Here is a 10882-nt window from a genome sequence, read left to right as displayed (position 1 = left end):
CCTCTAAGCTTTAATCAAGAATTGTTTGCATGGTATTAGAGATTATATAAAAAGTCAAGAAACAAAATGCCAAAGCAAATTCAGCAAAATAATAAAATATTTACATTATTTAAACAGCTCGTATTTATTCCTGTTTCTGGGATTACCCTTCTCTTCAATGAATTCTTTTTTTAAATTATATTTTATTGATTATGCTATCACAGTTGTCCCAATTTTTCCCCTTTTACCCCCTTCACCCAGCACCCCCACTCCCTTAGATAGTTCCCCACCATTGTGCATGCGTATGGGTCATGCGTATAAGTTCTTTGGCTACTCCATTTCCTATACTGTACTGTATATCCCCATGGCTATCCTGTAACTATGTATTTGTACTTCTTAATCCCCTCACCTCTTCACCCATTCCCCCACACCCACCTCCCATCTGGCAGCCATCAAAATGTTATCCGTGTCCATGATTCTGTCTCTATTCTTCTTGTTTAGTTGGTTTTTTTGGATTCAAATGTTGATAGATATGTATTTATTGCTATTTTATTGTTTATAGTTTTGATCTTCTTTTTCTTAAATAAGTTTTTTCTTGTCTGGGAAGCTCTTTATCTGCTCTTTGATTTTAAATGATAACTTTACTGGGTAGAGCAATCTTGGCTGTAAGTCTCTGCTTTTCATGACTTTAAATATTTCTTGTTAACCCCTTCTAGACTGCAAAGTTTCTTTTGAGAAATCAGCTGACAGTCTTATGGGAACTCCTTTGTAGGTAACTCTATGCTTTTTCTCTTGATGCTTTTAAGAGTCTCTCATTATCTTTAAACGTTGGCAATTTAATTATGATGTGTCTTGGAATGGGCCTCTTTGCATCATTCTTGTTTGGGACTCTCCGTGCTTCCTGGACTTGCATGTCTATTTCCTTCACCAAATTAGGGAAGGTTTTTTTTCATTATTTTTTCAAATAAATTTCCAATTCCTTGCTCTTTCTCTTTTCCTTCTGGCACCCCTGTGATGAGAATGTTGGAACACTCGAAGCTGTCCCAGAGGCTGCTTACACTATCCTTGGTTTTTTGTTTTTGTTTTTTTTCTTTTTACTTCTTTTTTAATTTTTTAATTTTTTTTTTTATTTTGGTTTTTCAATTACAGTTGTCCCCTTTTCCCCTAATTTCTCTCCCCCACCCAACCCACCCCCTCTCCCGCAGTCATATCCCTCCCCGTTGTCCATGTCCATGAGTCTTTTATACGGGTTCTTTGACTAATCCCTTCCCTTACTTATCCCCCTTCTCTCCCTCTCCCCTCCCCCCTATTGACTGCTATTCTGCTCTTTGTTCTATTTAGTTCCTTTGTTTGTGTTGTTCTTTAGTTTCCTGTATTAGGTGATATCATATGGTATTTTTCTTTCTTTGCCTGGCTTATTTCACTAAGCATAATTCTCTCTAGTTCCATCCATGTTGTTGCAAATGGCAGGAGTTCCTTCTTTCTTTCTGCTGCATAGTATTCCATTGTGTAAATGTACCACGGTTTTTTGATCCACTCATCTACAGATGGGCACTTAGGTTGTTTCCAGCACTTAGCTATTGTAAACAGTGCTGCAATGAACATAGGAGTGCATAAGTTCTTTTTAATTGGTGTTTCAAGATTCTTCGGGTATAATCCTAGTAGTGGAGTCGCTGGTTCAAAAGGCAGTTCCATTTTTAATCTTTTGAGGTAATTCCATACTGTTCTCCATAGTGGCTGCACCAGTCTGCATTCCCACCAACAGTGCAGTAGGGTTCCCGTTTCTCCACATCCTCGCCAGCACTTGTTGCTTGTTGATTTGTTGATGATGGCCATTCTGACTGGTGTAAAATGGTATCTCATTGTGGTTTTTATTTGCATCTCCCTGATGGCTAATGATGTTGAGCATTTTTTCATGTGTCTATGGACCTTCTGTATGTCCTCTTCGGAGAAGTGTTTGTTCAGGTCCCTTGCCCATTTTTTAATTGGGTTGTTTGTTTTCTTGATGTTGAGTCGTATCAGCTCTTTATATATTTTGGAAATCAGTCCCCTGTCTGTGATGTCATTGGCAAATATGTTTTCCCATATAGTTGGTTTCCTTTTCATCTTGCTGATGTTTTCTTTTGCTGAGCAGAAACTCTTCAGTTTGATGTAATCCCATTTATTTATTTTTTCCTTTATTTCTCTTGCTTTAGGAGATGTATCCGTGAAGAGATTGTTACATGAGATATCTGATATTTTCCTGCCTATGTTTTCCTCTAGGACTTTTATGGTGTCACGGCTTACATTTAAGTCTTTTATCCATCTTGAGTTTATTCTTGTGTGTGGTGTAAGTTGGTGGTCTAGTTTCATTTTTTTGCACGTCCCTATCCAGTTCTCCCAGCACCATTTGTTAAAGAGGCTCTTCTCACTCCATTTTATGTTCCTTCCTCCTTTATCAAATATTAGTTGATCATAGAGGCCTGGGTTTATTTCTGGACTCTCTATTCTGTTCCACTGATCTATATGTCTGTTCTTATGCCAGTACCATACTGTTTTGATTACAGTGGCTTTGTAGTATTGTTTGATATCTGGTGTTGTGATTCCTCCTGCTGTGTTCTTCTGTCTCAAGATTGCTTTTGCTATTCGGGGTCTTTTTTGGTTCCATATGAATTTATGGAGTATTTGTTCTAGGTCTGTGAAATATGTCATTGGTATTTTAATAGGGATTGCATTGAATCTGTAAATTGCTTTGGGTAGTATGGCCATTTTGATGATGTTGATTCTTCCCATCCAAGAACATGGTATTTGCTTCCATTTATTTGTTTCTTCCTTAATTTCTTTCTTCAATGGTATGTAATTTTCAGAGTACAGGTCTTTTATCTCTTTGGTTAAGTTTACTCCTAGGTACTTTATTTTTCTTGTTGCTATAGTAAATGGGATTTTCTTTTTTGTCTCTGTCTCTGCTATTTTATTGTTGGTGTACAGAAATGCCTTAGATTTCTGTATATTTATTTTGTACCCTGCGATTTTGCCGAATTCACTTATTATATCGAGTAGTCTTTTAGTGGAGTTTATAGGATTCTCTAGGTATACTATCATGTCATCTGCATATAATGAAAGTTTTACTTCCTCTTTCCCAATTTGGATGCCTTTTATTTCTTTTTCTTGTCTGATTGCTGTGGCTAGGACTTCCAACACTATGTTGAAAAGGAGTGGAGAGAGTGGACAACCTTGTCTAGTTCCTGAGTTCAGGGGGAATGCTTTCAGTTTTTGTCCATTGAGTATGATGTTGGCCTCAGGCTTCTCATATATAGCCTTAATTATGTTAAGATAGTCTCCCTTTATTCCCATTTTGTTGAGTGTTTTCATCATAAATGGGTGTTGTACTTTATCAAATGCTTTTTCTGCATCTATTGAAATGATCATGTGATTTTTGTCTTTCATTCTGTTTAGGTGATGTATTATATTTATTGATTTGCGAATATTAAACCATCCTTGCATCCCTGGAATGAAGCCCACTTGATCATGATGTATGATCTTTTGGATGTATTGCTGGATCCTGTTTGCCAATATTTTATTGAGGATTTTAGCATCGATGTTCATCAGTGATATTGGCCTGTAGTTTTCTTTCTTTGTTGTGTCTTGACCTGGTTTGGGGATTAGGATAATACTGGCTTCATAGAAAGAGTTTGGGATTTTCCCCTTTTCTTGGATTTTTTGGAACAGTTTGAGGAGGATAGGAGTTAGTTCTTCCCTGAATGTTTTGTAGAATTCGCCTGTGAAGCCATCTGGTCCAGGGCTTTTGTGTGCCGGGAGATTTTGGATTACTGTTTCAATTTCCTTTTTTGTTATTGGTTTGTTGAGACTTTCCACTTCTTCTTGATTCAGTTTTGGAAGGTTGTATGTTTCTAGAAATTTGTCCATTTGTTCTAGATTGTCAAATTTCTTGTCATACAGTTGTCTGAAGTAATTTCTAACTATCATTTGTATTTCTGAGGTATCAGTCGTGATTTCTCCTCTTTCATTTCTGATTTTGTTTATTTGTGTCTTCTCTCTTTTTTTCTTGATTAGACTGGCTAGAGGCTTGTCGATTTTGTTGATTTTTTCGAAGAACCAGCTCCTAGTTTTGTTGATCTTTTGGATTGTTTGTTTAGTCTCTATGTCATTTAGTTCTGCCCTGATCTTGATGATTTCATTCCTTCTTCTTGCCCTAGGCTTTGTTTGTTGTTGTTGTTCTAGTCTTGTAGCATTGTGGTTAGGTTTTTTATTTGAGATTCTTCTAGTCTTTTCAGATATGCCTGTATTGCTATAAACTTCCCTCTCAGGACTGCTTTTGCTGTGTCCCACAGGTTTTGGGTTGTTGTGTGCTCATTATCATTAGTTTCTAGAAATTTCTTGATTTCTTCTTTGATGTCATTGTTAACCCATTCATTATTTAATAGCATGTTATTCAATCTCCATGAGTTTGGTTGTCTTTGATTTTTTTTTCTGAGGTTGATTTCTAGTTTCAAGGCATTGTGATCTGAACAGATGCTTGATATGATTTCAATTTTCTTGAATTTGTTGAGGCTTGTTTTGTGACCTATCATGTGGTCTATCTTTGAAAATGTCCCATGTGCACTTGAAAAGAATGTATATTTTGCTTCTTTGGGGTGAAAAGTTCTATATATATCAGTTAGATCCATGTGGTTTAGTGTGTTGTTCAATGCCTGTATATCCTTGGTGTTTCTTTGCTTTGATGATCTGTCTATTGTTGATAATGGAGTGTTGAAGTCCCCTACTATGAGTGTGTTGTTGTTGATATCCTTTTTGTGGTCTTCTAGTATTTGCTTTATGTATTTGGGTGCTCCTATGTTGGGTGCATATATGTTTATCAAAGTCATATCTTCTTGATGGATTGTTCCTTTAAGTATTATGAAATGTTCTTCTTTGTCTCTTTTTATTGTCCTTGCTTTGAAATCCATTTTGTCTGATATGAGAACTGCTACCCCGGCTTTTTTTTCCGGTCCGTTTGCTTGGAATATTTTTTTATATCCCTTTACTTTCAGTCTGTGTAAATCTTTTGTTTTCAGGTGTGTTTCTTGTAGACAGCAAATACGTGGATCCTGTTTTCTTATCCATTCCGTTACCCTATGTCTTTTAATTGGAGCATTTAATCCATTTACATTTAAGGTTATTATTGACGTGTATTTATTCATTTCCCTTTGTATCTCTGTTCCTCTCCTCTCTTGTTTTTTCCTTCTTTTTCCTTAGAACACTCCCTTTAGCATCTCTTGCAATGCTGGTTTGGTGGAGATGTATTCTTTCAGTCTTCCTTTGTCTGAGAAACTCCTTATTTCACCTTCTATTTTGAATGAGAGTCTTGCTGGGTAGAGTATTCTTGGTTGTAGGCCTTTGTTTTTCATTGCTTGAAATATTTTTGACCATTCCCTTCTGGCTTGTAATGTTTCTGTTGAGAAATCAGTTGATAGCCTTATCGGAGCTCCCTTGTATGTTATTTGCTGCTTTTCTCTTGCTGCTTTTAGAATTCTCTCTTTGTCTTGGAATGTTGCCATTTTAACTATGATGTGCCTTGGAGTGGGTTTTTGGGGGTTCCTCTTGATTGGAACTCTCATTGCTTCTTGGACTTGCATAGCTTTTTCTCTCATCAGGTTCGGAAAATTTTCTGTCACTATTTCTCCTATCAGATTTTCAATTCCATGTTCCTTTTCTTCTTCCTCTCGTATTCTGATGATCCTTAAATTATTTTTCCTAATGCTATCCTGTAATTCCCTTACATCTTGTTCATATTTTTTCAATCGTTTTTCATTTTGCTGTATTGTCTGGGAGTTTTTCTCTACATTATCTTCTAACTCACTAATCCGATCCTCTGCTTCGTTTAGTCTGCTTTTGACTGATTCTACTGTGTTTTTCAGTTCAGAGATTGTATTCTTAAGTTCTTCCTGGTTCTTGTTAACAATTTCTATGTCTTTTTTGATGCTGGTGTAGTTCTCTGCAAGTTCCCTGTAATTTTCTTGGAGCTGTTGGTAACTTCCTTGAAGATTGTCATAGTTGATTTTAAGGATGTCGAGTATATTGAGCTTCTTTACCACCATTGTTTTGAATTCCATGTCTGACATTTGGACTATGTCTATTTCCTCTATCTCTCTTTCTGAGGATTCCTCTTTTCATTGAGGGGTTATTTTTGCGTCTTACCATGTTGGATTCTTTTTGTTTTTATTTATTTGTTTGTTTGTTTTTTGGGGGGGTAGTCTGCTTTGACTTCCCTCCTTTGTGGTGTAATATTCTTTATCGAAGGTCTGGGAGTTTCAGTGGTGCAGTCTCTTTGATATCCTGAGCCTGATGTTCTTGAGTTACCCTTTATGTCGTTTGTTTATGCTGTTCGGTTATATTTCAGATGTTCTTTGATAGGGTCTTCCTTCTGGCTAGTTGGTTGAGAGTCACTCTATCCGCTTTTTCTTGAGTTCTTTTGTGGATATGCTGTTAAAGACATAAACACACAGCCCAGGCAGGAGACCCACACCCTCAAAAAGTATCCCCGACTCTATCCTGCTATCGTTAGCCAACTAGCCCGTATTAATATAAATGTAATGAGAATTGAGCTTTTATACTATAAGAAGAATAGATAAGAGTTGTTATTGGGGAGGAAAAATATAATTTTTGATAGAGGGGGTGATAGGTTAATAATATTTGAGACTGTGCAAGCCAGTTAGTAATATTTACATTGTATGTTAATAAAAATAGAAGAAAAGGATAGAAAAATACATAATATAGTAAGAAAGTGGGATTGTATTGTATTTGGGTTTATATAGTAATTATATTATATTATTTAGAGTGATAGGGGGGCTAAGCTAGACACACAAACGAATAAACAACGATTAAAGAGAAAGGATGAGAAGGAGAGGTTATATGCAACACGTTAGAGATAAAGTTTGTTATTATTGGAAGAGGTGGAGGAAAAACACCCCCCCAAAAAATCCCCAAGAAAATAGAAGAAAGAAAAGAAGAAAGAGAGAAAGAGAAGAAAATAAAAAATTTACCACAACCCCCCCCAAAAAACCCCAAAAGGTAAGCAAGAAAGGAACAAAGAAAGATAGAAAAGAAAGAATACAGAAGAAAGAAAGAAAAAAGAGAGAAAAAAAAAATTGAACAACAACAACAAAAAATATATATATATATATATACCCCCCAAACCCCCCCCCAAAAAACCCCAGGAAAAGAATAAAGAAAGAAGGAAAGAAAAGAAATTATTAAGAAGAAAGAAAGAACAAGGGAGAAAAAATTTGGGAGAAAAAATTTGGAAAAAAAAAAACGATGTTTTTACTCCGTTTTAGCCTTGGTGTGTTGCCTTCTTTTTCTGGGTCCGCAGCTGGTCTAGTGTGGCAGGTCAGAGGTTCTTGTTTTTTTGCTGGACTGGTGTGCGCACCCGGTTGCCGCTATGGTGCGCACCCGCGGTTGCCGGCAAGGCGCGCTCCCTTGCTGCTTGCTGGAGCCAGTTGAGGTGCCCTTGCGCGCGAGCCCCTGCGCGCTCGGGCGGCCCAAGAGTTTGCCCCGCGGTTGGAGCCCACTGCTGCCGGGCCGCAGTGGTTCCCCGTTCGCGCCGAGGTGCCCCTGCGCGTGTCCCTGCACTCGCAGGCAGCCCGAGAGCTTTCACCGGAATTGGCTCCTGCTGTCGCTGGGCTGCGGCAGTTCCGCGTTCGCGCCGAGGAGTCCCTGCGCGCGTCCCTGCACTCGCGGGCGGCCCGAGAGCTTTCCCCGGGATTGGCGCCCACTGACCCCTGGCTGAGGTGCTTTCGCGCTTGTGCGCCACCCCGTGCCCTCAGTTCCGCTGAGCCGAGCTCCGGGAGTTGGTCTCTCGCCTCTTAGGGCAGGGCCGGGGACACTTGTGCTCAGTGGAAGCGAACGTTTGTGGGTCGTCGCCTCCCGCTGTTCCCGTGCTGCAGCCGCCCGCCTTCCGTCACCCGTCTGGGCCGGCACAAACAGAGCCTGCGCTAGTGGTCTCCTTTCCGTCCTGGGGCCCTGCGCCCACGGGAGCTGTCTAGGGGTGTCTGTGCACGGTTCTCTGCCTGTTCAGTGGGCCCTCCCTGTGCCCATAGGGGCACTGATCTTATGTCCGTTGGGGAGTGTCCGAGGGATGCCTGGACTCACGGCACCGCGCACCTGGGCCAGTGAGTGAGAGCACTTCCCTATGTGCGCCCCCGCGACCCAAGGGTAGGGTTGGGGAGTGGATGTGCGCGCCTCTGCACCTGGGCTCCTCCAGAACGGCCTACCACCCCCAAACTTTCCTCCCCTCTCCACCGTCCACTAGAGAAAAATATAAAGGAGAATTATGTTCTCACTTGCCCGGCAGCACGCTGTCTCCTGTCCTTCAGCGCCAATGCCACTTGGTCGAGTCCCGTCTCTGCCAGCGGGCAGAGATCTGCTCTCCGCCTGACTCCTCTCCGGGGCAGCCTGTGGTCGCCAAAAATCCTTTGTGTGCTTCCCGCCGCAGCTCCGGCAGCCGCCCCAGTTAGGAATCCCATTTCGTCCCCTTTTTCTCCGCTATCCTCACTAAACAGGTTGTTCCCAGATGGATTTTCTCTAATCCAGCAGTGCCTGGGCTCAACTCCCACCAATGTCCAGCTGCTCACTGAGATGTTCTGTCTGCAATTAGCCCAAACTACAGACGGGTCTCCGGAGCCTAAAACCGCAATCTCTCCTCACTCCTCCGCCATCTTACCTCTCCCTCTTTTTTTACTTCTTGTTGTTCTGATTTTTGTTTGTTCGTTTGTTTGTTTTTGCTTCCTTATGTTCCAAATTGCTTATTTGATTCTCACCTTCACTCACTCTACTGTTGTTTCCCTGTAAATTGGTCTTTTTTTTCAATTAGTGTATTCTTCATTTCTGACTGGATCTTTTTTATGCTGTTGAGGTCCTCATTAAGTTCCTTGATCATCCTTATAACCAGTGTTTTGAACTCTGCATCTGATAGATTACTAATCTCCATTTTGTTTATCTCTTTTTCTGGAGTTTTGATCTGTTTTTTCATTTGTGCAATGTTTCTTTGTCTCCTTGTTTTGGCAGCCTCCCTATGTTTGTTTCTATGTATCAGGTACAGCTGTTATGACTCCTTGTCTTGGTTGCATGACCTAATATAGTAGGTGTCCTATAGGGTACAGTGGCACAGCCTCCCATGTCACCCAAACTGGAACTCCAGCTATGCCCTTCATGAGGGCTGAGTACACCCTCCTCTTACAGTTGAGCCTTGGTTGCTATTGGCAGGTCAATAGGAGAGATTTACCCAGGACAGTTAGCTGCAAGGATTGACTGTGACCACTGACCACCAACCTCCACCCTCCATGGAGGATCAGCTATGCAGGGAACAGGGTGATGGTGCTCCAATGTGGTCTGTAGCTGTCCACTGGATGCGCTGGCCTGGGAGTTTCCCATGTGGTGCAGGCCAAGGTCAGCCCCCACCTGTGTTTTACCCAGGGACCCCTGCCTGAGCTATAAAGCAATCTGAGATGGCTGCTACTTTTGCTGGACTTAGAGATTCCCAGGCAAAGCCAAGCTGTGAATCTAGATTTGCTGCTGCTAGTGCTGGGCCTGGGGCAACTTAGCAAGAGGTACAGGGGCTGGAGGCTCACTGAGGCCCACTGTTGCTTGTTTGAGAGGTTTTAGGAAGTTGTGAAGAATGAGCTAAGACTAGCCATTCAAGTGAGAAAGCCACTGTTAACACCTGTAAGTTGGGTGGGGTGGAACCTCAGGGGATCTCCAGGGTGGAGCAAACACTGTTAGCGAGCTTGAAGGAGTTTCAGATATGTCACCTGCCTGCCAGCCCTGTGCCTGTGTGTGGGGAGGGTTCAGAAAAGGGACAGTGACCTCTGTCCATCTTTTTGTCTGGGAGAAATCTGTCCCCTAGCTCTTGCCTTGATACCAGACACTTCAGTTCCTCCCTGTATGCCACTAGTGCCTTTCAAGCTGCTACCCTAGTCCTGAAGCTCAGAGGGAGGGAATCTGAGTAATTCCATGTGTGGGTTCTTTAAGGGGAAAGCTTGGAACTCCAGAAGTTTCTTCCATCGACTCAATTCCCACTCGTTTTGGCTGCCAGAAGTTATGGGGACTTTCCTACCTGGCACTGGAACCCTGGGCTCAGGCTGGGACTCTCGCTCTGGAGATATCACTCCTGAATTTTTACCTACTACACGGGGATGTGGGGCCAACCTGTTCTACATCTGCACCCCTCCTACCAGTTTGGATGGATATGGTTTCTTTAATTCCATAGTTGTCAGACTTCCATTCAATTGAATTTCTGACATTTCTGAATGATGGTTGTTCTATATTTTAGTTGTAATATTGATGTGGTTGTGCGAGGAGGCAGGCTGTGTTTACCTATGCTGCCATCTTGACTGGGAGATCTTCAATGAATTTTTATTCACCTTCATTCAGACAACAAATATTTATTCAAGATTAGGCACAATTTCTAACCTTCAACTAAAAGGAGGAGCTTCTTTTCCACCCCTCTCCTACTTCTTACCAACTGGAATTCATCTTTCTTTTTCATAGTAGTTTGTCTTTTAATATAACCAATTACTCTCAACAACAGTAAGTTTCTGGAAGAAAGCTCCATAAATGTTCAATTTGAGGTGAATTCTAAGTCTACTGTATATGAAATTTAATAGGAATAAATAATCTATAGGAACGGATGATAAAATCTTCCCTGATCTCACTGGTTTAAGTTTCTGTTTAGGCTGAACTTGTCTGGAAACTGCCTTATATACCACTTACAGTTTCATATGATATGCTTGGGCCTTGTCTCCCAAACTACAGTTTAAGCTTCTCAAGGACAAAGATCAGTTCTTATTCTTTGACTTCAGACACTGCCCAGAAAATTGCTTTAGGTTGACCTTTAATTGATGAACATGAAAAATGAGCAGTTTGG

Source organism: Furipterus horrens, unplaced genomic scaffold (genome assembly GCF_987537825.1).
Source record: "Furipterus horrens unplaced genomic scaffold, mFurHor1.1.pri manual_scaffold_3, whole genome shotgun sequence".
NCBI classification, from domain to species: domain Eukaryota; kingdom Metazoa; phylum Chordata; class Mammalia; order Chiroptera; family Furipteridae; genus Furipterus; species Furipterus horrens.
This window is presented reverse-complemented; position numbering follows the sequence as displayed.